General features: G+C 45.0%; 1 protein-coding gene across 8 annotated transcripts in view; it reads left to right on the top strand.

Annotated features, from left to right (window-relative positions):
* PHACTR1 (phosphatase and actin regulator 1) overlaps positions 1 to 27,535 on the top strand; it is a 286,809-nt gene that overhangs the window by 57,720 nt on the left and 201,554 nt on the right. The gene's annotated exons all lie outside the window — the stretch shown is intronic.

Here is a 27,535-nt window from a genome sequence, read left to right as displayed (position 1 = left end):
TTCCCCCCTCCATGGGCTCCTTAACTGGTTCCCCGTCATGCTCTATGATAGGATTTAGGATTTGCTGGGCTGCATTATGGTTGTGGGCTTCTTTGGGGGCAGGGGGCTTCACTTTGGAGAGGTGACTTGGCCTTGGCTACCGTGGCGCCCAGCGACTTGTGGAGTTGTGGAATGATGTCTGTTTAGAGTAAAATATGGCTGTGGTTTTTGGAGTGCCACTGCTGGTCCCTCTTGGAATGATGCCTAATGGCCAAATGTGGGGAGGAGGGGGAAGGGAGTGGGGCAGCATCTTCGAGGTGAGGCGTGTGCAAGCCAAAGAGCTCCCCTAAATCCCATGTGAAGCGAGGCGGTGAAGGGGTGCTGGGCTGCTAGTAACTGGGTAGTGGGAGCCAGGAAGAGTAACAGCTGGCGCGGGCAGGCTCTGCAGATGTGGACGCGCCTCGGTGGCGGTGCATTCCCTGGAGCCTCCAGGCGGTTCCCCAGCAGCTCACAGAGCAGAGTCCAGGAGGGCCACTGAAGGTCGCGGAAAAGTTTTAGACAGCAGATTTTACAGGCAGAGCATTAGCTGCCTCCTGGCCTGAAGCTCCTCTTCTCTCCACACAGACACCTGCTTGGGCAGGCAGATTTTCCTATCAGCCAGGCAGGTTTCTCTTGTTCCCTTTGGAAGAACAAATATTACTTAGGATTCCTGCAGTTCTTTGTGGGCCTCAGAAGTGCAGAGTAATGAAGTGATTGTGGCTTGGCTAATGTCTTCAAAATGAGAGTCCTACTCGCGTAATTATAGTTTTCGTTGATTAAACTGCAAGAGAGCCTGTGGAGCACTGGCAAGAGACAGCCAGAGGGAAACAGGGACCATGCTGGAGGAGGGCAGACAGGAACACTAGCTACTCCCGTTCAGTTTGGGAAAGGTATTGGTTTCTGAGAAGCACATGCTTGCTTCCGTGTGTTTGATCATGATGGCTGTATGAGCCGAGGACACAGGACCTGTGAGTACAAACGGATTCATCAGATGATCCAAAGCCAGACCTTTCCCGTAGAGTGTAACTGAGCACAGGATGCAAGCCAAGGTGCTTATTAAATGTCAGTCACTGTGTTGATTGACCTGTACCCCAAATAGGCTGCTTCCCCAACCTTTGGAGAGGTGACTTGGCCTTGGCCACCGTGGCACTCAGAGACCTAGAGACTTGTGGAGTTGTGGAATGATGTCTGTTTAGAGTGAAATATGGCTGAGGTTTTTGGAGTGCCGCTGCTGGTCCCTCTTGGAATGATGCCTAATGGCCAAATGTGGGGAGGAGGGGAAAGGGAGTGGGGCAGCATCTTCGAGGTGAGCCTGGGCATGTGCAAGCCAAAGAGCTCCCTAAATCTCATGTGAAGCGAGGCGGTTAAGGGGTGCTGGGCTGCTTTCAACTTAATAAATTAGTATCTCTAAATACTGTGATAGAAAGGAAAGACGTGTACATTCAAGGATGTATGTCTATGTCATTATGAACTTATCCCTGGTAAACACATGGTGTATGGCAGGTGTATGTCTTGACATACAGCACATAGTTCTTCTTATAACATAGAGCTTCAGACACTTCAGAATGCCCTAAGGAGAAATCTATGCATGTTCACTTTATCTCCTGATAGGATTAAAGTATTTAATTTCCATACATTCTTCTACAGGGAAGCCCACATGTTGTAGTGCCAAATTTTTGCTTAATTCCGTACTGTTCATCCTCCTATTGAATGTGTGTGATGCTCACTTACTAGTGGAAATAGAGGATGGTCAGTTTAAGCCTCTTTTCTTATTGCCAGAGCCCAAAGCAGCGATACCCGCTGCAAAAGTGAAGGGAATCCAAATTTGTAGTGAGTGACTGCTTCACTAGATACCTTCTCTAGGAGCAATTTCAAATTTGAGCATTTTTTTCCTGTATGCCCAGAACACCAGCTGTTTTAAAGGACATGTATGGTCAAGTTTGCAACAATGCATTTCCCCAACATATCTGTTGGGTAGGACTCACTGGAGGAAGATGTTTCTTAAGATGGAGTGCACCTCTGTTGTGGCCTTACCCTAAATGTACCTGGTTTCTCATTCAGCACTGAGGAGGCCATTTGGTGGCAGTGATGGGAAATTCTGGTCTCCATGGAAATTACTAGAAATTTTATGTGGGTGTTGGTCGCTTAGCTTCCTCCATTCTTAACTTCCTTTCCTATGAAACGTCAGCTTTTTAAAATGTATTTAAAGAAAATTTTAATATATTCCATTTAAAGATAATCTATAACTAAATGCATTCAGCTGACATAGAATAAACATTAAAAGAAAAATTATTTCTGGCTAGTTGAGCTGCATGTGACAAGAGAAATTACATTTTAGCAATTATCTTTTTTCACTTTTTTTACTCAGGCGTTTAAAAAAAGTTCTTGATATCCATGAACTAATACTAAAGATGCTTTGTTGACTTTAAGTGATTTTCCTTTTAAAAGGAACTGTGTGGTACAATTCACACGTCACTAATGGCCAAGAGAGTTTGTGTTTCTGTTCCTCCTAGCTGTTTGGGTTCAACACTGAGCCTACTTTTAGATAAGGAAACATGTTTATGTAAAATTTCAATGCTACTAGAGCCAGTGCAGGAAAAAACAAAGAATCATAGTGTTTCCCACAGTGCCATCAAGTTGATTTAAAAATAAATGACATTGTATCTTTCGCCTACACCAAACGTAGAAAATTAGATATTTGATGTGTGTTCACACATGTGTGTATGTGTGTGTGTTGTATATATGTATAGTCTCAATAAGCTAGGTTTATTAAGGTAAGGAATTAGAATTATAAATTTCCTGGAACAATTTATTTTATTTTTAGCTTTCCTTTACCCTAGCTGATAGAAAGGGTGACTGGTAGGAATAGAGAGAAAGAAATTTTAGCTAAATAGAAGTTGTGTACACTGTAAAGCTATAAAAAAAATCGAAGTCATCACTGAAATTTTATATTGGAAGTGAACAGGACAATGTGATTTAATTTGCAAATGGATTAATAGCAGGTTTAGAGGAAAATCTAGAAAGCAAAGTACTTCTGTATATAATTTCATACACATTTTCTATTCTCATTTGGTTCCTTTCAAGGCTAATAATGAGGAATTACTTTAGGAAATATAGACTCAATAGTTATTAAGAATTATTAAGATGTGGGCTCAAGGTGTAGCTCCGTGGTAGAATGCAGCTTAGCATGCTTGAAGCCCTGGGTTTGATCTCCAGCAACACACACACTCATAATTAATATGACAATGTAATTTCAACAGAAATAAAACATTTGAACAGTTTTTAGGAATATTTTTTTACTGTGACAATTAAAGAGTAATAAAATGGTGCCTTTAGAAACAGGCATGTTGATTGTAACTCCTGCCCCAGGGCCTTTCACATGTGATTAATCAGTAGCTCAAGGATGTGTTCATGTCTTTTAAATATGTTTTCTGTTCTGTAAAAATCACATACAGATTCACAAATCCACTGGTATGCTGGATGCATCTCCATGTTTTGCTTCAGGGATTAGAAACCTTTAACATGTTCTTAGGGATCCTCATCAAGAACTTCTGGAATGAGGGCAAATGGTCATGGCACTTCTCTGTCAGGTTGACTGGAGGAGTCTTCCAGCAGAATGGCCTTTGAGGGGACAATGCCTTGTGCGTTTCCATGGGTCCCATCCTTCTTCTGCAGGTGAGAAAAGCAAGGAGCATCAGGATGAGGGCAGAGATCCTCCAAGGTCAAGTCACCCCCGGATGTCAGGCTGCCGCAGAACTGACCTTGAAAAGGGAAGCCATTTCTCGTTCTGCTCCAGAGCTGGTCCTGGAGCCTGTTTTCACTAAAGCCTCCCACCCCTTGCTAGCTGGGTAGCTGTGAGATATCATAATATTATTTACTGCGTGGAATCATGAGGATTTAATGAGATAATTGGTACAAAGCACTTCAAGTGGTGCCTGGCCAGCAGAGGTGCTTAAGGAACATCCGCTGTGATCACTATCATTCACATGTTGCTGCCAAGTTCAGCTTTGCCATGGGTTTTTCCTCTTGCTGGACCACACAGTTGGAATTTGTAATTAAATTCCTTGGGTTGGGTCCAAGATGAAAGCACCCCATCTTCTGTATAGCTCGAAGTTAAAGATATATATTCTTACGTTCTAAGAGAAAGAACTTACATCTGTACATGATTGTATGCTATAGCATGTTTTGGTCAGCTGGATAATCCAAAAAGAAGGCAGACTGAGGCCTTATTCTTTCCCAGGGAGGAAGAGACAGTAGGGAAGAGAGACGCAGAAGAGTGTGGGGTCTGGCATGAAGGTCTAGCTATGGTAGAGCAATTGCCCTGCATGTGTGGGGCCTGGGTTCCAGCCTCGGTATCTCAGACAATAAGTAAATAAACAAAAGAGGGGTTAACAGAATATTAGGAAGGGGTGGAGAGAGTGGAGGGATCCTCATCAAGATTGACTTTGAATTTTATTGAGGTGTCACGACCTCCAGCAAGTGGGTTGTCACACAGTTCTCCTGCATCTGTTGGTAAAGCTAGCAGCCTGCATGTTCAGGGTCCCCTCAGCTTGGTGACATCCAGCAGCTGTTGCCTTTGAGGAATTCGGACACAGCTAGATGACCAGAGGAAACTGTTCACTGTATGAAGAAGCAGGAGGGCCTTCCAGAGTAGGGGACATTTGGACCAGGACCTACAGGAAGAGTTTTCCAGGTCAAGAAAGGAAGGGCATTTTAGGAAAAATGGATGAAGCATTGTGTCCAGGAAGAGGTTAACTGATAGCAGGTAGAATGTGGCAGAGAACGACGCATGTTACTCCGGAACATTTGATGGAGCAATTCATTTTTTTTCCCCAACCAGTCTACTTGTCAATCATCTTTGATGTGCCACTCTAAGCACTGAGAAAATAAAATCAATAAAACAGAATCATACAGGGAGATTAAAAGTTAGACACGTACGTGCACAGAAGTTTGAAGAAAATATCTAAAAGAGAAAGTTATCATTTTGGGGGGGGCAGAACGTAATGGGTCCCACCTTGGGCAAGAAGGTTAGGAAAAGCCTAGAACAGTTATTAAAAGAGTTTAGATTTCATCCACTAAGTACCAAGTACAGGGCAGGGATTCTTCACAGAGGTGATACATTGGAGCTAACTCCTTTTTTTAAAGAGTAGGAAAAATTGTAGACACACTAGAATAATGAACCCCCATAGATTCGTCACCCAGATTCCCCACTCCTGAATTTTCTTGAGCAAATATGAGTGGGGTTTTAGGATAGCATTTCTAGATAGCATGACCAGACAAGGGAAAATCCTGAGTTCCTGTGGTGGCCACTCATAGCTCAGGAGAGGGTGCCCCTTGACCTGGAGCAGTAACTGTCAAAAGACAGATTCTACAGCTGTTAGAGACTCAGAATGTGTTCAGTACACTTTCAAGCACAGGAAATACAAAATCAACTGGTCTTATTTATAGCTAGGTTTCAACTCATATAATTTTAGTGATCGTTTTCTGTTCTATTCTAACGTCATTCTGATGAATTTTACACACACATTTGAAACTCTTTGCTTTGTTTAAGAGAAAAAAATATTTAAAATATTTGTGAAATTTCTAGCATAAAACAGACCTATCTATCTAAAGGAGATAAGATCAAACTGAAAGGATTACTAGGCAGGAGATATATGCATGACATTTTGGGGAGGGAGAGCAGGATCAGTACTTGTTGACTAGCCCAGAACATTCCATTCTGTAGTTTGCTAACCAAAATGGAAGACGTTTGAGGTTTCAAGAGGTGTCTGAGGACTAGGATGTGGCTCAGGAGTGGAGCCCTTGCCTAGCATGTGCAAGGCCATGGGTTCAATTCCCAGACCTTAAAAATAAATAAATAAATAAATAAATAAATAAATAAATGAGAGAAAATCCAGCTCACAGGGGTTGGTAGAGCATGGCAGCTAGAAAGTGACAAGAAGGGAGCTCGGGAGTGGGTAGAGGCCACACGTGGAGGGCTTGGGCTACCGAGCTGAGCAGCTGGGACTTGCTATATGACAGGGTGCAAGTCTCCCCGGGGGATTTTTTGGGAAGTTTTATTGAGATATAATTCACACACCATACAAGTCATTCATTCAAGGCATATGACTCAGTGGCCTTTAGTATATTCATAGAATTGTGCGTTTAGCATCACAGTTAATTTTAGATCATTTTCATTATCCTGTCTCCCCCAAATCCTTTGTTCCCTTTGCCTGTTCATCTAATTGTCCTGTAACCCCCCACCCCCACCATCCCTTCCAGGAAACCTATAGATTTCCCTGTAGCCAGCACTTCATCTAAATAGAACCGTGTGGTGTACGGTCCCTGGTGCTGGCTTTTCTCATGTAGGTGATGTTTTTCAGGGTCCCCCCATGTTGTGGCGTGCATCAGAACTTGATTTTTCTATAGCTGACTGTGTCTGTTGTGTTGATAGGCCCCGTTTATTCATCCATTTGTCAGCTGATGGACACAGGGTGGCTTTTCCTCTGGACTGCTATAAATACAGCCCGTGAACATTGACATCCAAGCATTAGCATAGAAGCACGTTTCCATTTCTTTGGGGATGGACCTAGGAGTAGAATGGCTGGATCACATGGTACCTTCATGCTTAGCCATCTGAGGATGGCCAGACTGTTTTCTAAAGTGACTGTTCCATTTTACTTTTATTCCTGCCAGTGATGAAGGTTGAAAGACCCATTTCTCTGTGTCCTTTCCAATATCTATTATTGTTGGTGTTTTGGATTATAGCCACCTTGAGGACCTTTTAAGATAAAAAGTTAGCCAGGGACAGTGGTGCACACTGTAATCCCAGTGACTGAGGAGGCTGAGGCAGGAGGATGGCGAGTTCAAACCCAGCCTCAGCAACTTTAGCGAGGTGCTAAGCAATTCAGTGAGACCCTGTCTCAAAATAAAAAATAAAAAGGGCTGGGGATGTGGCTCAGTGGTTAAGCACCCCTGAGTTCAATCTCCAATACCAAAGAGAGAGAGAGAGAGAGAGAGAGAGAGAGAGAGAGAGAGAAAAAAGAACTTTAAAAAGGTTCTGAGCAGGTGTCAAGAAAAGAGTGAATTTAATCCACTTAAGAAAACCAGTAAGTTTAGGAAACCTAGATAGACCATTTGCTTAAGTATATTTACATGTTATAGTTCTCATCTTATTTCCTTGCATACATTCAGAATGACCCTTGAAAGTTGTAGTTATTACTGTAACCATATTAGAGAATCAAATTCAGACAGAATGGCCACAGTGTCCCCAGGTCACCTGCTGATGCTGCTGTGACCAGGCTGTTCCTTTGGCTCCATCTGTCGCCTTCTCAGCCAAGTTCGGCTGCCTCTGAGGGTCACCCCTCACAAGACCCCTAAGAAGGGATTAGTTGTGTGAACCACTGAAATTTAACTGCTTAAAGTGATGAATTAAATGAAAAAATGTGACAGTGATACATTTGGGCAAATTTGGGCAAAACCAAACCCCAATGCAGAGTGTTAACTCATAAAAATGGAAAAAGAAAATGATCTGATGAAGAGGTGTCTGTAGAATTAGGAGGCCCTGGGGACCCTGCTGCCCTCTACTTAACCTTGAATCACTTCTGCCCTGAGATTCTTCCACCTGGAAAATGAGCTTTGCAGAGGTGCCTAGAACCATCTAGGTTAGGGGTGCGTAGACTCTGGCCCAAGACACTTCCCCTGGGGTTGGGAGGGTGAGAATTTTTTTTTTGATAAATTCAAATGGTTAAAAAAAATGAAAATAATATTGTGTGACACAAGGCACATGAAATCCAAATGTCAGTGTCCATAAATCATTGTTGGATCACAGCTGTGCACATTTGTCACACAGGGTCTATGACAGCCTGCGGGCCACAACTGCAGAGTTGAGTGGTAGCAATGGGGACTGGCAAAGCCTCAAGTGATTACTCTGTGACCCTTTATGGAAAAAGTGTGATGATCCCTGGACACATCAAACTTCTTATAGTGAGGAAATACCACTCCTGATCATTTTGGCACCGTATCTGAACTTAGAATTGTGAAAGACCCTGTAGATTATCCAGTATCAAATGACATCTGTATCTGTGTCACTCAGGCAAATTGCAGCCTTTTTTTTTTTTTTTGAGATGGAGTCTTTTTTTTTATAATATATAATTATTTTCTTTTTTTTTTTTATTGGTTGTTCAAAACATTACATAGTTTTGAGATGGAGTCTTGCAACATTGCCCAGGATGCCTTGAACTCCTGGGCTCAAGGGATCTTCCTGCTTCAGCCTCCCAAGTATCTTTGACCACAGGAGTGCGCCACGCCCGGCACAACCTTTAGTCTTTTTTTTTTTTTTATGAGGGAACTTTTTTCATATATATAACTTTATTTTATTCATCTATTTTTTATGTGGTGCTGAGGATTGAACCCAGGGCCTCACACGTGCTAGGAAGTGCTCTACCCCAGCCCAACCTTTGGTCTTTTAAAGGGACTTTTTGATGTCTTAGTGTACTTGGAGGGACAGGTTTAAAATGAAAACCAACCTAAAAAGACAGAAACCGGCCCGGTGCGGTGGCGCGCACCTTTAACCCCAGACGCTTGGGAGGCTGAGGCAGGAGGCTCACAAGTTCAAAGCCAGCCTCAGCAACAGTGAAGCACTAAGCAACTCAGTGAGACCCTGTCTCTAAATAAAATACAAAATAGGGCTGGGGATGTGGCCTGAGTTCAGTCCCCAGTACCTCCCCCCCCCCAACACAGAAATGAACTGAGTTCATGTGCTCCTTGTCTTTAGCAACCCCACCTCCACCTGACCTTTATGTGGGCCTCAGGCTGGCATGCTTCACAAAGGGGAGGGACTTTCTGCACCCCACCTAAGAGCCAACCATCATGACTCTGTTGTTTGGCTGTGAACTTTAGAACAATCGCCTCTGCTATTTTGGCACATGGAGATGTGCCACACAGTAATTATTTTGCAACCCACAAAAGTAATTATAAAATCAAATAATTATCTTCTAAACAAGCTGCAACCCCGGCAGTGGCTCTTGGGGGAGAACAAGACGGTTCCCATTCTCTAAGTCGCATCTTGAGGGCTGTGCCGTTCTGCTTCTTTTGTCCCCTCACCTCAGTTCTGATGTTATTTCAAGGACAGTAGCAATCTCTAATGAAGGCTCAGCTCCTTTTCATGCCACCTTCTCGACACGGTAGCTCCGCTCCAAGTTCATGAGCAGAAAGAGCAAGCAGAAAGGGGGAGAGCAAAACCAAGTGGAATTCTGATGAGAGTGGGAAATAAAAGAGAGGACGGGAACACGTCTTCCCAGAAGCCATGCCCGGCTGGCCGAGATCACCAGCGCAGCGGGGAGGCCTCTGGATCCTGAAAGTGTTCTCAGCAAGGGTTGGCACCGGGATCTCCTGGCACAGTTTGAGGAGTGAAATCTGCTGCACATTCAGCCACCATCCTTCTCGGACAGGCTGGGCACAGAGCAGAATTAGGTTCTTTCCTGAGAGACATAAAATCTGTTGCTGGGCATGCGTTTGCCTGATACCACCCCACATCGTGTTTATTAATATGTTTGGAAACTGCTGTTGTTCCCATCAGCCCATAAAAAGGACATAGGTGGAAGCAGACCTTGGCGACAGGCATGGTCAAGGCTCTGATTCGCCGTCAAGAGATGCACTCTGCAAATTTCAGCCTCCGCAAAGTCAAACAAGCCAGGAGACAGGGGCGCCTCCATTCCCAGATGAACACACCTTGCTGCCTGCCCAGAGCCCTAACATATTCCCATCCAGAACAAATGTGACGCCACAGTTGACCACTAGCCGTGATGCAAATTGTTCACACGCTGTTAAGCAGCCTGTGGCCAGAGCACCAGGATCCAAAGTAGAACCCAACAAAAGAAAGAGCCCTTTGGCAAGAGGAGGAGACAGAATGGGCTGAAGATCCCTCCATCCTCACCCAGCATCTTTGAGGTTGAATCTCTGCACATAGAAATAACTTGGAATGCTTGGCAAATACGGGATTTGTTGGGCTGCAGGCCTAGGCTAATTATTTAGACTTTTCTAGAAGGCAGAAAGGGGGACATACGTGTAGAAGAGGATCTGTATTCAAGAGAGAAAAGACAAGAAACATATAACAAACAGTTATTTCTTAAAAGAAAAAAAAGAGACTTAGGAGCCCTTTAGAAGAACCCCTATATAAATGGGATGAAAGGAAAATCTCTGGCTGGGACCGGGTTGGCAGGGTCTGCTCTGACACATGCTGTGGATGTCTGGAGCTCTGAGACACCACAGTTCCCGGCCGCCCTCTGCTCACCCTGGCGAATGACATGGGATGCACTGTAGAGTGATCCCTCCACCTCTAGGATGTGAACATGACCCTATGACAGGGGACTTGTACCCCCATTTTAATTCAGTGAGATGACAAAATATCTAAGAGAGACACTTATGGCACAAATAACGAACCACCAAATATATTCCGAGGGGTGTGTGAGTCTAGTGCATCCTTGGTAGAGCTGGTTTGGGGAAAGTGTTCCAATTAGCTGGAGAACCACATTACAACCTATGTAAATGAGGAGAAAGACAGCCTTTTTAGACTCAGACTGTTTCCAGAGGAATGTTTCATCTCGTGCCAACATCACCAACCACCTCTCTTGAAAAGACAACTGCTTAACATGAAGTTGGATCGGTGACTGCGCTGTCCTCCTAACAATGTGGAAGATTCTGGAATTCACCCCTCCCTCCACACACACGCACCGGATTTATGAACAAGTACAAAGGAATCACCAGCAGTGGCCTTGAGCACGTAAGCCATGTGGGGGACGGAAGGGTCAGCGGGCGTTGCTAGCCCCGACTACGTCATTAGCCATGAATGAAATGGGACGAGTTTAACTTGGAAAATGTCACAGCCTAAGTCACAGCAAGATTTAGCTGGGAAGATTTCCACCACGGTTTGAGAAAGCAAACATGGCTTATTTTTATTGCGTAATCCTAAGAGTGCAATTCCTGGCAGTGTTTACCAGAGAGAAGGTATTAGCAGCCTCGGGGGAGGGTTGGGGAAGAAAGCACCCCTGGCTCTCGAGCTCCTGGAGTTGGGTCCAGCAGCCTCGGTGCCAACTGGCCACCGACAACCCAGGCTGCCCCACCTCGGATTTCCTTCTTGCAAAAGGGGGCACGGGATGGGGGGATCAGGCTCCTTTCCAAAGGGTCTTGAAAGGATGCAGGAAGCAGTTGTCTGGAGATCTTTCAAAAATAAACACCACAGGGGCTTTGTGCTTTTATTTCCATGGCGCTGGCTGGAAGGTTCCAGGAGGAGGAGGGCGATGAGTTTCCCTGCTCTTCTGGTTTTCTGCTCTCCGTTTCTGTGGATGGGTGGAGCCAGGATGGCACCGAGCAGACAGGCTGTGTGACTCACGGGGCCAGGAGGACGGGAGTCGGGTTATCTCAAGGTGAAAGTGCACAGGGGTCCCCTGGGCTGGGGGAGCAGATGGCGGCACGTGGCTGCTGCCCTGCTTCCGGCTGTGCATGTCCTCACCCATGCCTGGCTGGGCCCTTCTCAGCCTGTGTGGGTCACAGAGCTGTGGCCCACTCAAAATGCAATCTCCTGGAGGCCACTCTGCACCCTGGAGTGATAGTAGCTGTTTCGCTGCCGAAGGTGGAGACTTGCACTGAAATGGGGGCAGCTGGGCTGAGGTCTTCTAAGATGTCCAGATCCTTTTCAGGAAACCACGGTCCTCTGTAGAGATCACAGAGCGTCCAACAGGGACAACTGGGCCCTGGATGTAGGGTTTAAAATACATTGGAGAGGACTGGGGACTAGTTGGGAAGTAGGTAGGAAAATTGACATAGTAAGCACCTTCTGCTTAGATCTTGTACAAATGTTCTCTTACTTTTCTCCCTTGGGAACACTCAGGGTCACTCTTTGTTGGGGTGTTTGGTTTGGTTTCTCCCTGCAAAACTTGAAATTAGCCTTCTTGTTTGTAGGAAAATAATAATTTGATGACAAGCCTCTAAATATGTCTAGGTCAGTACCGCTCTATTCAGTCTAAGGTATTAAGGCAGAAAAGACAGATTCTCCCATTTTTTAAATGCCAAATGGAAATATGGTCTGGTCAAATTCTAGTCCTATTGCAGTGGAAGCCAACAGAAGTGTTCCTCTTCCTCAGAGACTTCTGAGTTAAAGGAGGCTGTGCTGGGCTTCTTAGCCTTACACAGGGCCCCACAGCAGCTCTGGTTAGTGGGAAACCTCGTTCTAAAGATCACTGTGAAGGTTTGTGTCAATTTTTGTATTCCCCATAATGCTTAATCCGTGGGATAGCAATGGATTCCGTGAAATTTTCAAGGTCAGACTGGTGTGGAAAACTCAGCTCACCAGACTCAAGCATATTGTTTTAATCTCAGAGATGCTGTTGTGCTTTGTAAATCTCCAAAAGAAGGGCGTATATTCTTTTTGTTGTTGTTGTACTGGGGACTGAACCCAGGGCCATTTAACCATGGAACCACAGCCCCAACCCGTGTAGTATTTTGAGACAGGGTCTTGCTAAGCTGCTCAGTCAGGGTCTTGCTAAGTTGCTGATGTCGGCTTTGAATTCTTGCCTCAGCCTCCTGAGCTCTGGGTTTACAGGCAGACTTTACCCAAATTTATCTTATCATATACTTCTCCTTTTGGGGCATGAAGGATGGGGTCTTGCTATGGAACTCCTGGGCTCAAGTGACCCTCCTGCCTCAGCCCCCTCGAGTACCTGGGACTCTAGGGCTGCATGTTCAGATCCCTCCCGTAGAAAGTTTAATCCTGTAGATTGAATCTGGTCCCACTTGTGAGCCACTATAGAAACACAGAACAATAGGGTCCTTCATGAATTTTTCTTTCCTTGAAAATGCGATTAGCCTGAACTATAACTAGTAATTGGGAAGAAATGTTCCCACTGAAGCTGAGCATATTTATCCAATGATTTTTTTTTTTGTTAACAGAGTTATGAATGCCAATTAAAATATCTTCTGGGTGGTGTTTGTTTCACTTGGTTGGGGAATCAGGCTCTTCCCTCCGCCGCAGTCGGGCACTGGGGTGGATCTGGTGACAGGGTCAGGGCTTCCTGTGAACTCAGGGCAGGGAAGGGTTTGGGGCAGGATGCGTGGCCACAGGACTGCAGGTGATGGTTCCTTGCTCTGTGGGAGGCCCCCTGGGCATCGTGGGGCATCTCTAGCCTCTGCCCACTGGGTGCTGCTGCCCACCTCCCATCGGTGGCATCCAGAGTGTCTGCAGGTGTAGCCCGATGTCCCCTGGAAGATGAGGCTGCCCGGGAGTGATAACCACTGATGAGGGCTCCTGAGGGTAGTGCCAGCAAGAGTGAGTCCACCCAACAGGAGACGGCGGGGGACTGACAGCTGGGGGGACCGACAGCTGGGGGGACCGGGGAAGGGGCAGGTGTGCACCAGAGGTCAGGACAGAAGGCACCCTAAGTAGGGATAATGTGAGCTCAGGCAGAGGCCGGAGGAGGAGGAGGCGTCCCGGTCCTGGATGGTGACAACAAGCCAGCTTCGGTTCCCATTCTCTGCTAAGCGCTGGGCCGTTACGGGAATTTCCCATTTCACCTTCCAGGGTTGGTTCTGTGGCTCTCCATGTGGCACAAAAGGAAACTGAGCCTGCAGGCACTGAACCAGCTGCCCGAGGATCCCCAGGAGTAGTGCTGAGTTAGGACTGGAAACCAGGTCTGTTGGGACAAGACTACATTCAGATGATAGCACCGGGTCAGGGCAGAGCCTTGTTATGGGCGGAGGCCCCTGGGCATCGGGGATGCGCTGTGTAAAGTAAGGGCAGACTCTTCAGCGGGAGTGCCACGGTGAGAGGGCGTGGTGAGTGACGTCACCTCTGCCCTGAGAGGGACAGGGACCGGGTGGGGGTGTGTTGGGTGGTGTGGCCTGAGCAAGCTTCAGAGCTGTGGAGCGGAGGGTCCCTTGGGCTTGGCCAGGGGCAGTCACGGCAGGATCAGACAGAAAGAGGAGGTGCAGGGTTGTCTGCTCACAGTGGGGAAAGGTGGACAAAGCCTGGGGGAATGGTGACAGAGAGGGCCCAGAGGGGACAGCGAGGCCTACAGCTCTCAACTGGAGTCCGCGAGGCCTCTTTGAGCTGTAGTTTATTTCCAAACTCACTGTATGTGTGTGTGTGTGTGTGTGTGTGTGTGTGTGTGTGTGTGTATGTGTGCGTGCTGCTGGGGTTGTAACTCAGGGCCTAGTGAAGCCAGAACTCTACTGCTCAGCTACACCCCCAGTTCCCCAAGGCTCACTCTCTTATTTCCTTAATAGCAAACACTCATGTTATACTTCCCGTGAGCTAGCTGATGCCCTCTGCCATGTTGATAAAGGAATTCCTCTTACTCATAATGACCTGTGGATATCAGCCCCATTTTGCAGAAGAGGAGACCGAGGATCCTAGAGGTTCAGTATTGCCCTGGATCTCGCTCCAGCACCAAGTCCTTCATACCCTGCTCTTCAGCCTACTGAGCACCTTACTAATGCAGCCTCCTCAGAGCAGCCTGCACTGATGTCCCCTCCGCTGAGGCGAGGGGAGCACTGTGGGCAGCTTTCTTTCCTGAGGTTGCTGGTGACCTTGGACATGTCTTGGTTCTCTATGAATTGAAGAGGCTGAGCTTGTAAATTCATTTTAGCTTCACCATTCTGTTCTGTGAATAATGAATTCTCCTCTTTGAATAAGTCAGACATAATTCAGTTACTTATTTTAGTATAATGGAGAGTTTTTTCCTTGAAAGAGAGGTGGTTTTCAGATGTCTTCCTCTTTGGGGCATCGGCTGGCTTGGGAAAAGACAGTCTTCTGAGGTCGGCAGGACCCTGAGCAGAGCTCAGAGGAAGCTGCTCTGCTGTGTGTGGGGCTCGGCTTACTCTGCTCATCTGTGCACTAATTGAGGGTGAGACTATGTTATCCGTTTTTGTGTTTCTGGCGCTTAATATTTACCAGTGGAAAATCAGTGATTGTTTTATTTGTGTGTTTCCTTCTGGGTCTTGCTGATTTCTGGCTGTGAGGAAATCAGATTTAATAAGCTTCACTGTACAACACTGCTGTCCTTCACGTAGACTCTTTCCAGAAGGAAAAGCAGTGGTCACCAGAGGCCCGGAGAGCAGGGGAGGAGGACGGGCCAAGGCTGACCAAGGATTAGGTAGGAACAGGAGCTCTGACATGTCCAAGGGGGACTAGGCAGCAGCACCGTGCATTTCAAAGAGCGAGAGGAGGTTCAATGTTTTCACCAGGAGGAGCTGGTACATGTTGGAGGGGTAGATGTTCAACCTGACTTAAACATTGTATGGTGTGCACGTGCAGAACACCACTCACACCCATTGATACGTAAAACGTCGAGTCTATATATCAGTTAAATTCAATTTAAAATTTGAAAAGAAAAAGGTATTATTAACCCTCAAGATGACTACAAGAAAATAGGGGCAGGGGGCTCATATGCATGGAAATGCAGCTACTTAGCTGGGTGCCTTTTCAAGTTGACATGACTTACTGCTGAGGGGCTCAGACGGAGGTGGCAAGCCTTGTCTGTAAAGGGCTGGATAGGAGCCGTTCTAGGTTCTCACCATGGCCTCTGACTGAGCTCTGCCGTTACCACGCAAATGCAAAACAGAGAGGAAAGAGCACGGCTGTGTTCTAATAAAACTATATTTACAAAGCAAGTCAGTGGACCCGACTGGAAATGAGGGTGAGCGTTTGTCCAGCCCGAGTGCGCTCTCAGGTGTGCCCGAGCCGGCCACAGACGCAGCCCTTCTGCTTGCTGTCTGGGTGACCTTCCATCACATGAAGCTTCCGTTTGGGCATCTGTAAAGTGGGGGAGTCTAGCAGCATCTAGAGGGTCGGTGGTGGTATTAAATAAGACTATTATATAAAGCATGTGGCTCTGGCCTACGCACATAGTAAGTGCTCAATAATTAGTGGCTGCTGTTATTTTAAATGTCATATCCCCATGGTCTTCTTCCTCCCCCTTTCCATGTATTAAGTGAATCCACGTTGAATTCCTTGCTGTGGGTGCTACAGCAAGCTGCACCTCTTTAAAGTCCTGCCTCCAGGTTTCTTGTGTTTAGTGGGTTCTAAGGAAACTGGGATTGTCTGAGTATGAAACTCCTGTGCAGAGATGCGGGCAGCGCCCCGAGCACAGCACTGTCCTCACAGAGGTAACAGGAGGAGGGAAGAAGAAGTTGGAAAAGACGTTTCTAAAATGAAAAGTGGAAGAAAAAAAAAAAGAAAAAGATCTAATTACTTAGAAACCTCGTGGATTTCAGTTAAATCGGAATTCTGATGGGGCAAATTTGAGCATTAAGTGTGCAGAAAGAGCTTCGTGTTTTTACGTGTGGAATCCATTAATTGCTCCGCTGTGTGCATCAGGGATCCCCTGAAGTGGCTTCACTGCTCGTAAACAGGCAAGGTTGAAACCAGACCAGGTGTTTGCTCTCCAGAAGCATCTGCTCGCGTCACAGGACCAAGGTAAAATCTGTGTGCAGAATCGCTGTTGGTGGTGAAGAACAGCCTCTGCCCTACATGCTGGGCATGCGCCCTGCAGACCCCAGGCCCTACCAAGGCTCACTTGGAGCATATAGGAGAGTTGGAAGCAGGACCACTCCACTGGGTCCAGCTTCTTTCTGGTGCTGTGTTCCAAGGCAGGGATCAGGCTGTCTCCTCTTTCCTACTAAGGGAATTTAAATTTATTTATTTTTTGTACCAGGGATTGAACTCAGGGGCACTGGACCACTGAGCCTCATCCCCAGCCCTATTTTGTGTTTTATTTAGAGACAGGGTCTCACTGAGTTGCTTAGCACCTCACTTTGACTGAGGCTGGCTTTGAACTCGTGATCCTCCTGCCTCAGCCTCCTGAGCTGCTGGGACTACAGGTCTACTAGGGCATTTGGAGACAGGGAATTCAGCACTGTGGGAGACTGTCCTGGGCATGGTAGGACATTAGCAGCATCCTGGCCTGTCCCCGCTTGATGCCAGCAGCCACACCCTACTCCACAGTATGGTATCTCCAGAAACTGCCAGATGTCCTTTGGGAGACAAAATTGTCCCTAGTGGAAGCCACTGGTGTCAATGGAGGATCGAATGGAGCCAGCAGACATATGTCCCAACATACACACCTGGTGATTTATTCCTGTTGTTGTATGCTTTAGATTTCTCAGAATACTCTTAATTTCACATATTCTGCCCACTGACCTAACAGGTATACCTAAATCCAAGATTTTCATTAAAAAATATAGTTACCATCCCTAAACAGAGGTTAGGCCTCAAAGTTTGAATACGTTTTTTTACACTGTTCACTTTTAGTCTTTGCAAATTTCACTTAGGCGAATAGTTAATGAACTTCGTAACTGGTTAATGATATTGGGTGTAATTATATCCACTACTGAGTGATGTAAATCCACTACTAGTTTAATTGAAAATGATTCCATTTAAAACTTTCAACAGGACAACGTTAGTTTTTGGTCTCATTTCTTCCCAGATCAGTACTAAGGTTAAAAAGGACCAGTGCATTTTGAGGGTTTTTTCACAAGTCACGTGGCTGTCACCTGTTTTACAGTGAGTTTCCGCTGTGTGTAGCTGGGAAGGGAGGGCCTTTTGTTATTCTCTCTGTCTGCCAGAATGTCTGTCCAGGTAAATTCTGTCACACTGGCTCTGTTTCCTGAACCTGGTTTATTAACTTTAGGGTATATATTATTTATAAAATTAGGTTGATATTATACAGATCTTTTTGAAAAAGCATTAAAAATCACCACTTTCTTTTCCCTCATTTTTTCTTTCTTTCTTTGTTATTATTTTTGAGATGGGGGTCTCACTGTGCTGCCCAGACTGGCCTCAAACTTGCCTGTGATCCTCCTGCCTCAGCCCCCCACCCTTCCCCCCAGGGATTTTAGGGGTGCTCCACTCACCCCGATTCCATTGGTTTTTTCCGATCTTATCTTTGCCCAAGGAATAGGCCAGTGGTAAGAAAAATGAAACCAAAGTCCGCCCTTCTGACTCGGCCTTCTACCAAATGGAAAAGGACATGTGGCCCTTTGACTTGGAACAAGATGACCAGTGACAGGGACTATGGAGAGAGGCGAGAACATTTAAATCACGTCTTGACAATATTTGAACATGGTTTTCCATATCACTACCCTACGTCTTAAGGCACTCACTAGCCTAATGAAAGACCAGATTTTCAGTATCTAGAACAATTCAGGAGTATAATGTTTCAGCTAATGCTGTAAAATAGTTAGCTACCTTTGGAGATTTCTTTTGATCATACAGAGCCTGGGAATAATTTTGCCAAACTCTCCCTTAGTAGGGTTTTTTTTTTGTGTGTGTGTCTTTACCATTTATTAAAGAGATATATTCTTACACCAAACATCAGGCCTTGAAAAATAATTGTGGCCTGCAGTGTTTTAAATATTGGTTTTTCTAAAACATGGTTATTTTAAGCTCCACCTGTTTTTCTCTCATGAATCCATATATATGTAATAATTGGCTTTCCTTCCCCTCCCCCATCTGGTTGCGTAGAAGGGGACCTGTGTAAATGAGTGACAAAGCATCTCTGTTGTTTTTGAGCTCTGGGTCCTGTGAGATCGGGGCTCTGCAGTAGAATACATGCCATTGTTACTGTGTTTACAACAGTGTTTTACTAGGTCCTTATTGGTATGCGCAGAATACTTCTGGTTCCTTTGCATTTATATGATACTGATTAACCTTGTCGAAAAAGGTTCATTGTTTGAGAGTATGGACGATGTATCAGATTTTTTTTGTTGTTGTTAATTGTTTTTTGTTACTTTTTTGGAGTTATGGTCAAAATTCCAGTAGAAGTCTCAATTTTGCGAAACTTCAAAAAAGATTGTTTAACTTGTATTCCTGAATTTCATTAAAAGGGACCTGATTTCTCTTTTCTTCCTCTTGCACTTTTGTTCTAAGGCATGGATCTGAACTTGCACCTACATATATAAAGAAAAAAATCAGCAGAGAACAGCAGCTTATTATCAAATACATTAGCGATAGTTTAAACTGTGTACAGTAAAATAAGCACCGATTTGATACGTAACTCACCCTGGCAAGGGTCTGTGGTTCCTTTACTCAATGTCTCCCCCCCAGCCAGACTCGAAAAAACTGGTTGTTCCACAAAATTACCTTCAAACTCTCAAACATCACATTTTTACTGTCAATAAAATCCCACTGTTGCTTTTTGGCAGGGTCCTGATTTGGAAAACTAAAATGAGGATCTTCTTCCCTCTGTACCTCTCTTCAGCCCTGACTAAATTAGAGACATAACTGTTTGGTTACTTTTCATTTTCATCGTGCAATAACTGCAAATCCTTGACACAGTCTAGCTGCTATTATCATGAGAGTGCTGCACATAAAAGTATTATTGCCAGTTTTATGGACAGGTTGTCTTGTATGAGCACTCTGTTAAAATGTACCATTATATCATTGATTTCTTTGACAAACAGCCATATGTAGTAGTTATTGGCAATTAGATAAAGAAAAAAGGGATTTTAAGACAACTATATAATGCCGTTTTGTTTCTAGCTATTTATTCTAGTCAGCCAGCCTCAGAACCAGAAAGAGAATTGCTGTCCCCAGTATTGACTCAGTCTATCCAATCTTGAAATTTAATTCATGCAAACGTGACTACTGGCATAGAAACTGTGTCGACCTTTACACTATCAATCAATTGTTCTGGAAGAGAACCGGGCTGGTCCTCTGAAGATAGAGCGACTTGGCATCTTCCTGTTTCACAGAGGACCTTAAACAAAGGGCTGGTTTATGGTTTTTAATAAAATTGTCCATACTCGATGCCAAGCTTAATAGAGCAAAATGGTCTCAAGAAATAGTTCTAAAATCTGTGCGTGAGCTTATCTCTAAGACAATCGGAAAATTGTTTTCATCCTATCTCGTCTAAGCCAATACTTGATTATGAGTGTGTGTATGTGTGTTCACACACGTGTGTGTATCCCACAGTATTTGCCTACTTCTGAACATCAGGTTCTTATTTTTGTTTAGTTCACAAGACTGGACAGAGCAGATTCTCAGTAAATGTTTATTGAACTGAATTCGTAAAAGGTGGTTTGTTGGAGAAACCAGCTTTTGTTTTAGTACTTAATATAGATTTTTTTTTCTCCTACCAAAACACTTCCTCTTATGTCTTGTCTTAGAAGTTCAGGTATTGATCTCTTGGTGAGCTAAATAAAATAAAAAAGAAATAAAAAGGAAAATAACTAAAAAGAAAAATTCCGCTCTCTGGTTCTGGGGCTGAGGGTCTAGAGAAGACTTGTTGGTCAGAATTAAATTTTCTGAGCATTGTTTCTCCATTCGCAAATAGAGAGTTCTACCACTGACTTGTCCTCCTGAGTTGAATCTTTCTCACATCAACTGAATCCTGTTAGTGCATCTAATTTTTATAAGTACCAAAGGGCATAATTACATCTGAATTTGAGTAGTATGGAATGGATTTTTTTCTCTCTTTTCTGGGTAACAAAATGCTATGAAATAAGCCAGGTGTGTAGTGCCCCATGTCTGTAATCCCAGCAGCCCTGGAGGCTGAGGCCAGAGGACTGCAGTTTCGAGGCCAGCTGTGGCAACTTAGCAAGGCTTTTGAGCAACCTAATGAGACCCTGTGTCAAAATAAAAAATAATAATAAATAGGGTGGTGGATGTGGCTCAGTGGTTGAGTGCCCTTGGGTTCAATCCCTGGTATCAAAAAAAAAAAAAAAAAAAGCTAGGAAATAGATCAAGAAGTCACTTTCCATGGTTCTTAAAGGACAGTTCAACAAGTATCAAATGCTGTTGGAAACCCATGAAAACACTGACTTCATGGAGGCGAATTTCTTTCTGCTTAGTGCACCTCCACCAGAGCCACTAGTGGCCATTTCCATTTAAATAAATGCCTCTGAAGCCTTCAAAGTGTCCACAGCGGCTGCTTCGTGCACAGAGTGATTGTGAATGTGTCTGAATCACTTTTTGCCTTTCTGGTCGAGTTAGCTCTAAGATTATTTTGTTTTCCCAAGGTAAAGATTAATTGTAGCTGTGTCTTGTTAGGCCAGCTAATGGGCCCTGTGGTTTTTATTAGTCTATAAATGCTAGGCTTCGTTTTTCATGAGAGCACTATTTTCACATAAATTAAGTCCTAGAGGATAAAGATGAATGTGGCGTCCAATTAAACTTGAATTCATTTTATTATATTCTTTCCTCCAGAATCTTCTCTCTGTTTGCCCTTACCCTCTGCCCACTTTTAAGACAGGAGTGTAACTCCATTCAAAATACAGATATTCCAGAGAAGTTCTAGGACTGATCCCTATTGAACCTAGCAGGCCATTTTTACGTGTTGTTCTAATTTCTAGTTAATGATCCCTATAGATCTCTTTTAACATTCAAGAAACTCAAGGTAAATATTAAATATTAGTGGAAAGCCAGGGCAAAATTTCTTATATTAAAAAATATATTTTATGGTGAATTTATTTATTTGTCTTGTGGTATTGGGGATGGAATCCAGGGCCTCACGTATGCTATATGGTGGACTCTGTAGTACGGCCAGGAGCTGGGTGTATAGTATACGACTCATGCCTTGGAGTGTGAGAGAGAGAACATTCAGGGTCATCAGTAATTCCCTCATGGCCAGCACACTCGACCATGAGTTCCACCAAATACCATCTGTAGATTTGTTAGACTTCAACACAAAGCACTATTCAGGCAGACTGGGAAGTTCTCATCCAAACTCTGAAATGCTCTCAAACCCAAACCTTTCTGAGCACTGACATGATACCATAAGCAAACACTTCCACACCATAAAACGCTGTTTTGTGCACTAAAATTATTATTAAAATTGTTGTATAAAATGACCTTCAGGCTAGGTGTTTAAGAAGTATATGAAACATAAATGAATTTTGGGTTTGGACTCGGGTCCCAACCCCATGATATCTCATGATGTAGACGCAGATATTTCAAAATCCAAATAAATCCAACATCCAAAGCATTTAATAAATGGGATGTTCACCTGCATTGCAATAATGATGATTTATTTTTCTCATATAACGATCCCAGTAGTTAACATTGGTTAGTACCCACCCTTTGCAGGTTGCTACCACTATAGGATTTACCTGTCTTCCTTCCCATTACAACTTCAGAGAGAGGGTCTCTGGCTTTCACTCTGGTACATAGGTGGCTACTGAGGTTCAGCACGTGGCACATAGATGGCAGAGATGGGACTAAATCCACCTCCTACTCCCTGAAAAAAAATGTCAGAAAAACTTCATAGAGAAGCTCAAGTTCATTATAATTTTATCAGCCAAGTAGAACCACTCTTAGCTGAGTTTCTTCTAAATCCTCTGCCTGCCATAGATGGAAAGCCAGAATCATACTATACATAACACTTGGCAATTTATTTTTCACTGAGCAATGAACAGTGGCAATTTTTGATGCTAACAGAATAACCCATCATCTTTTTTTTTTTTTTTTTTTGGTGCCAGGAATTGAACTCACAAGCACTTAACCATGAAGCCACATCCCCAGACCTTTTTAATTTTTTTTTTTTTATTTTGAGACAGGGTCTCACAAAGTTGCTGAGGCTGGCTGTAAGCCTGAGATCTTCCTGCCTCAGCCTCCCAAGCTGCTGGGATCACAGGCGTGCACCACTGAGCCTGGGTTCCATCATCATTTTTAATGGCCACATAGACACACATTGGTTCCTTAATTTAGTGAATCCCCCACGATTTGATCACTTGGGTTATTGCTTTCTGTGCTATTATATACAAATGAAAAATATATATAGTTTAGGTTGTGATGTCACCCTTCAATAATAGATCCAAAGACCCCAATCAGCAATCTCCTTGTGGCATGGGGGGCGAACTTGTGTGAAAAGCCAGTGATCAAGTTCAAGCAAAAACGTCGACTTGGTCAGTCCAGGAGGTAACGCTTAGAACCAAGACAGCTATTAAAAGCAGTGTGGCAGCTGCTCATGTCCCCTTGGGTGTGAGCCGGTTCTCGGATGCCATTCCTTACCTGCCGTCTGGAGGTGACACGGCCTTCTATTGTGCATGGTACCTGCACTGCGTTCTCTACCAGGGAACATTCTAGGAGATGGGAAGGCTGTGGTGGGGGGGAGGGAGCCAGAGCTTGTCCTGTCTTTTGTTAAGAAATACTCATTCGCTTTCCATTCAAACAGTGTCCCTGAGCGGCCACTACGTGTCACGAATGGTCATCTTCACCCTCCGGAGTGCACCATGCCATAGTGGCATGTCAGTTAGGCGGGTTTGGACTGCAGTAGAGGAAGTCCTTATGCACATTGGACTGAATAAGGTCCTTCATCTTCTCACCCAGCAAATCTGCCTGTGCAGCAGGCTCGCCCCATCCCACCTCCCATGATTTTTTTTCTGCTCTCTGCACCCCTACCTTGCTCCAGGACTCCAGCCCCCGCTGCTGCAAGACCCCTACAACCCTTCAGTCCCACCTCGCAACACCACAGAGGGCAGGGGCAGAAATGGGGTTGTTTCTCGACATCTCGGAGACTCGGGAAGCCTTTCTTAGGAGCCACCCCTGCAGGCACCCCTGAGACGTCTCCTGCCAGATCTGGGTGGCCTGCTCACCGTTCACCAGTCACTAGCCAGAGAGCTACCGGCTGCAGCTGGCGCTGGGTCCCCCTCTGGGAAGGACTGGACTTCAGAGCACTGTTTGGGTCCTGTTCAGAAGGATGGTGGAGGGAAAGGGGTGCAGCTTTGTCTGCGACAGAGGAAACTGGCAAGCAGCGGTGACACAAATAATTAATTAGCCAGGCAGAGGGAGCGGCAGGTGTCAGGGCCTCGAGGCAGAAGTGGTCTGTTTCTGGTATTTGAAGAAAAGAAAGCAGAGGAGCAGGAGCCTGTGTGTGGTTATGATGGGGCTGATCACGTCCCTGTGAGTTGACATGAGGCTTCTCCCCATCCTAAGAACGAGGAGGACCCATGGGGGATTGGGCCAAGAGCCGGGTGCACCTCGATCAGGTGTGTGGGCTGCCCCTGGCTGCTGCGTGGAAGACCTTAAATAACCAGAGCAGAGCCCAGAAGCTGAGGGTGTAGACAGCTGGTCTCCCAGAGGAGGAGAGCAGGAGGGTGGGAATAACTCAGGGGCTCCTTTTGACCTGTCTTGGGCATAAATCTGGGTGATCTGGTGCAGGGAGGGAGGAGGTGGAGTTGAGGACAATCCTGGACCTTCTCTCTGAGCAGTTAGATAACTGGCTTTGCCATTCCTGGAAAAGTGGTTAAGGATAAAAATAATTCACTTTAGGTGAAGTGGAGGTGAGGTGCCCGTGACCTGAGGGAGTTGAAGCATGGCGTAATACCAGTTGTGACGGGGAGACTGTGCCAGAGCATGGATTTTTGTGAAATCATTCTGTTTTTCACAATAATCCCCCCCAGGTGGGTGCTGTTACGTCCCCAGTTTTACACATATGGATAATTGAGACCCAGAAGTTAATTAGCTTGGCCCGCGTTACGCACCAGCATTGGGTCAGTTAGGAGAGTCTTCTAGGCTGAAGCGACACCGTTAGAAATGTCCAGATTACCAATGCTGATCAAAGCCAGGGGAGCAAATGGAATTGTCTGGGGAAAGCCGGGCCCTGGGAGATTTCATGATTTAAATCAAGGCCCGAGAGACAGAGAGAGAAAAAAATACTAGTGAGGAGAGAGGGGAGAGAAGAAGAGAAACTTCTGGTAGATAGGCTTCTTTTAAATGAATATTCAAGTGTTAAAAATCGTGAAATTGTTTGGCTCCTTTTCAGACTGAGAAGCAGCTCTGAAAAAGGTTCTGAAGTTCTGCCAGAAAGAGTGTCAGATATGAACATATATGTCAGCACTTGATGTCTGCTGCTTGCCAACCATAGGGTTTGGGTACACTCAGGCAAATCCCTGCTTTGCATCAGGATCAGGCTCAGAGGCATAAAGCACATAAAATAGAAAGAGTATAAGCAATATAGGGGTTTATTTCTCTCTCATATAACAGAAGGAGACAGAGGCAGCAGTTCCAGGATGCTGTGTGTGGTGGTCCACACAATCACAGTTCCTGCTCCATTCTAACTTTGATGACCCTTGTGTCCACAAAGGCTGCCACATGCCAGGCACCACATCTGTGCTCCACAAACCCGGAAGTGAAGGGGAAAGCCAAGAAACAGCACTTCTCTCCTTTTTAAGTAGACTTCCTGGGGGTGATTCACAATGCTTCACAGCTCACATCTTATTGACCAGAAGCTCAATAATATGGCCACACCTAGAGACAGAGGAGCCTGGGAAGCAGCCCTTTAGCAGGGCAAAAATCAATTTGTATTCACCGAAGAGGAAGGGAAGAGTGGATCTGGCAGGGAACCAGCCATCTCTGCCCCGCTGTCAATTTGGTTTTTCGTAAAAGAGGGTTTCAGATATTCGTCTCACCTCTCGTGTTGGGTTTTTTTTTTTTTTTTTTTGGAGGGATCCAGGGATATAAGAACTGGATAAATGCTTGGTAAATGATAAAACAGTATTCAAATGGTTGCTGTGAGATGCTCATTGATTCCCCTCTGGCACTGGAGGCCCTTAAACGCGTTTCAAACGAGAGAGCCTTGAAAAAAAATTCACACATTTCACTAATTTGTAGGGTCAAAAGCAGGCAATGTGAATTGGTGAGAGAGTATTTTTCTGCAAGCTTTGCATTTCAATAGGGAAAACCTTCCTCTGCCTTCAGAATCCATTGCAGAAGTGGCTGAGATAGATATTTGATAAGCTCTGCAGGAAAACCTCCCATCCATATTGCCTGCTCTGCTGACCTCTGCACCGTCCAGAGAATGTTTTCTGGTAGATAAACTGGGAAAAGGATGTGGAGATAGCAACACATGTCATTAACACACCTGGCAACGCAGCAGGGCTCGCAGACCTAGGTTCCTTGTGGAGAATGCATTTAAGGGAATGGTTCTGTCACTCCAAAGCTGGTTACAGGGATTTCGAAGGCACAGAACACAAAGATGGCAGGGCATTTAGATACCGAGCTATTGAGGGTGCCCTGATGTCCCCAGGCGTGGGTAAAAATAAGAGTTTCTTTTCCTACTGAAATCAATCTAAGGCATTCAGGAAGTATCTGTGAATATTGATATGCTTTCTTAAATTTTGAATTTGAATTCAGAAGCAGAGGATGTTTTTGCCTTTTGGTGTCTGTCACCTTTTATCATGTTGGTTATTAGTTTCATATGCCTCTTACAGTAGTGTGGGCTTCAGTGTGGCTGGTACTTTTTAGGATTTTTAAAGAATAGAAACATCTGAAGGCAGAGACAGGAGAATTGCTAGTTCAAAGCCAGCCTCAGCAACTCAGCAAGGTGCTAAGCAACTTAGTGAGATCCTGTCTCTAAATAAAACATGAAAAAGGCTGGGGATGTTGCTCAGTGATTAAGCACCCCTGGGTTTAATCCCTGGTACCAAGAAAAAATAAATAAAGAATAGGAATATCCTATAAATTGAGTTTACAATAAGTGCAGGTTTGCTGAGTCGGTGTGTCATGACCTCATGCCCTCAGAGGACTTGATACAAAAAGTGGCCCTCAGTATCCAAGGTGGCTAGGTTCTAGGACACCTGGGGATACCAAAATCCACAGAGGCTCAAGTGCATTCTATAATATGATCTGGTATTTGCAGAATCTTCCTCCCTGCTGAAATTCATCTCTTCCTAACACAAGGTGAATGCTCTGTAAGTAGCTGCTATATAGGGAATCGTGACAATTTAAAAGGCCAGTAGTGTTCGGTACAGGTGCAGTATTTTTAATAGTTTCAGTCCAAGATGGGTTGAATCTGAAGATGCAGAAGAACCTGCAAATGCAGAAGGGGCCCCTGTATTTCCTAAAAGTACCTGAAGAGACAGACATGAGGGCAGGAACCCGCCATGACATCTGCTTACTCCTGTTTTTCTTTTCCTTGACGTGATGCCTTATCGTGTAAGGTTTAGGGGTTTTGAAAAGGGGGGCTGGGGGCACAGCTTGAGCTAGGGCACTTACCCAGCATGTGTAAGGTCTGGTCAACCTCCAGGGTGTGCACCTGTGCATGTGCACGCACGCACACACACACACACACACACACACACACACACACACACAACTGAAAAGGGGAAAATGCTTCGCTCAAAAAGAGCTAGTGTTAAGACGAGTCTCTTTGTGTATCCTACAGAAATACTGCAAGGATGCTCTATAAATTAAAATACCTTGTTGCAAGTAAAACAGGAACAAATCCTTGGTAGATGGTGAGCCCAGGTTCTAACCAACAATTGCACTTGAGCAATTTAGGGTCCCACTTGGGACTGGGGCAGCTCCGTGAGCTTTTTCCATGCTCTGGAGAGTTGGTCCTCGTGGAGAGTCATTAACTGCACTTTCTTATACCCTCAGCTGAGACAGAGCAGCCCCCACAGGTCAGATGAGATGGCTGGGGCCCTGGGGGGTCGGGGAAGGGGGTCCAGGGTGAATACAGGCAGGGCAACAGGCATAAGCAATCAATAACCTAAATTTGGAGTCAGGCAATATTTAATGAGCACCCACTAAATGCTACTCACACTC

The sequence above is a fragment of the Spermophilus citellus genome, assembly GCF_964194105.1.
Source record: "Spermophilus citellus genome assembly, chromosome: 5".
In the NCBI taxonomy this organism is placed as follows: Eukaryota; Metazoa; Chordata; class Mammalia; order Rodentia; family Sciuridae; genus Spermophilus; species Spermophilus citellus.
The sequence above is the reverse complement of the archived record's forward strand: the minus strand, read 5'-3'. Positions and strand labels throughout refer to the sequence as shown.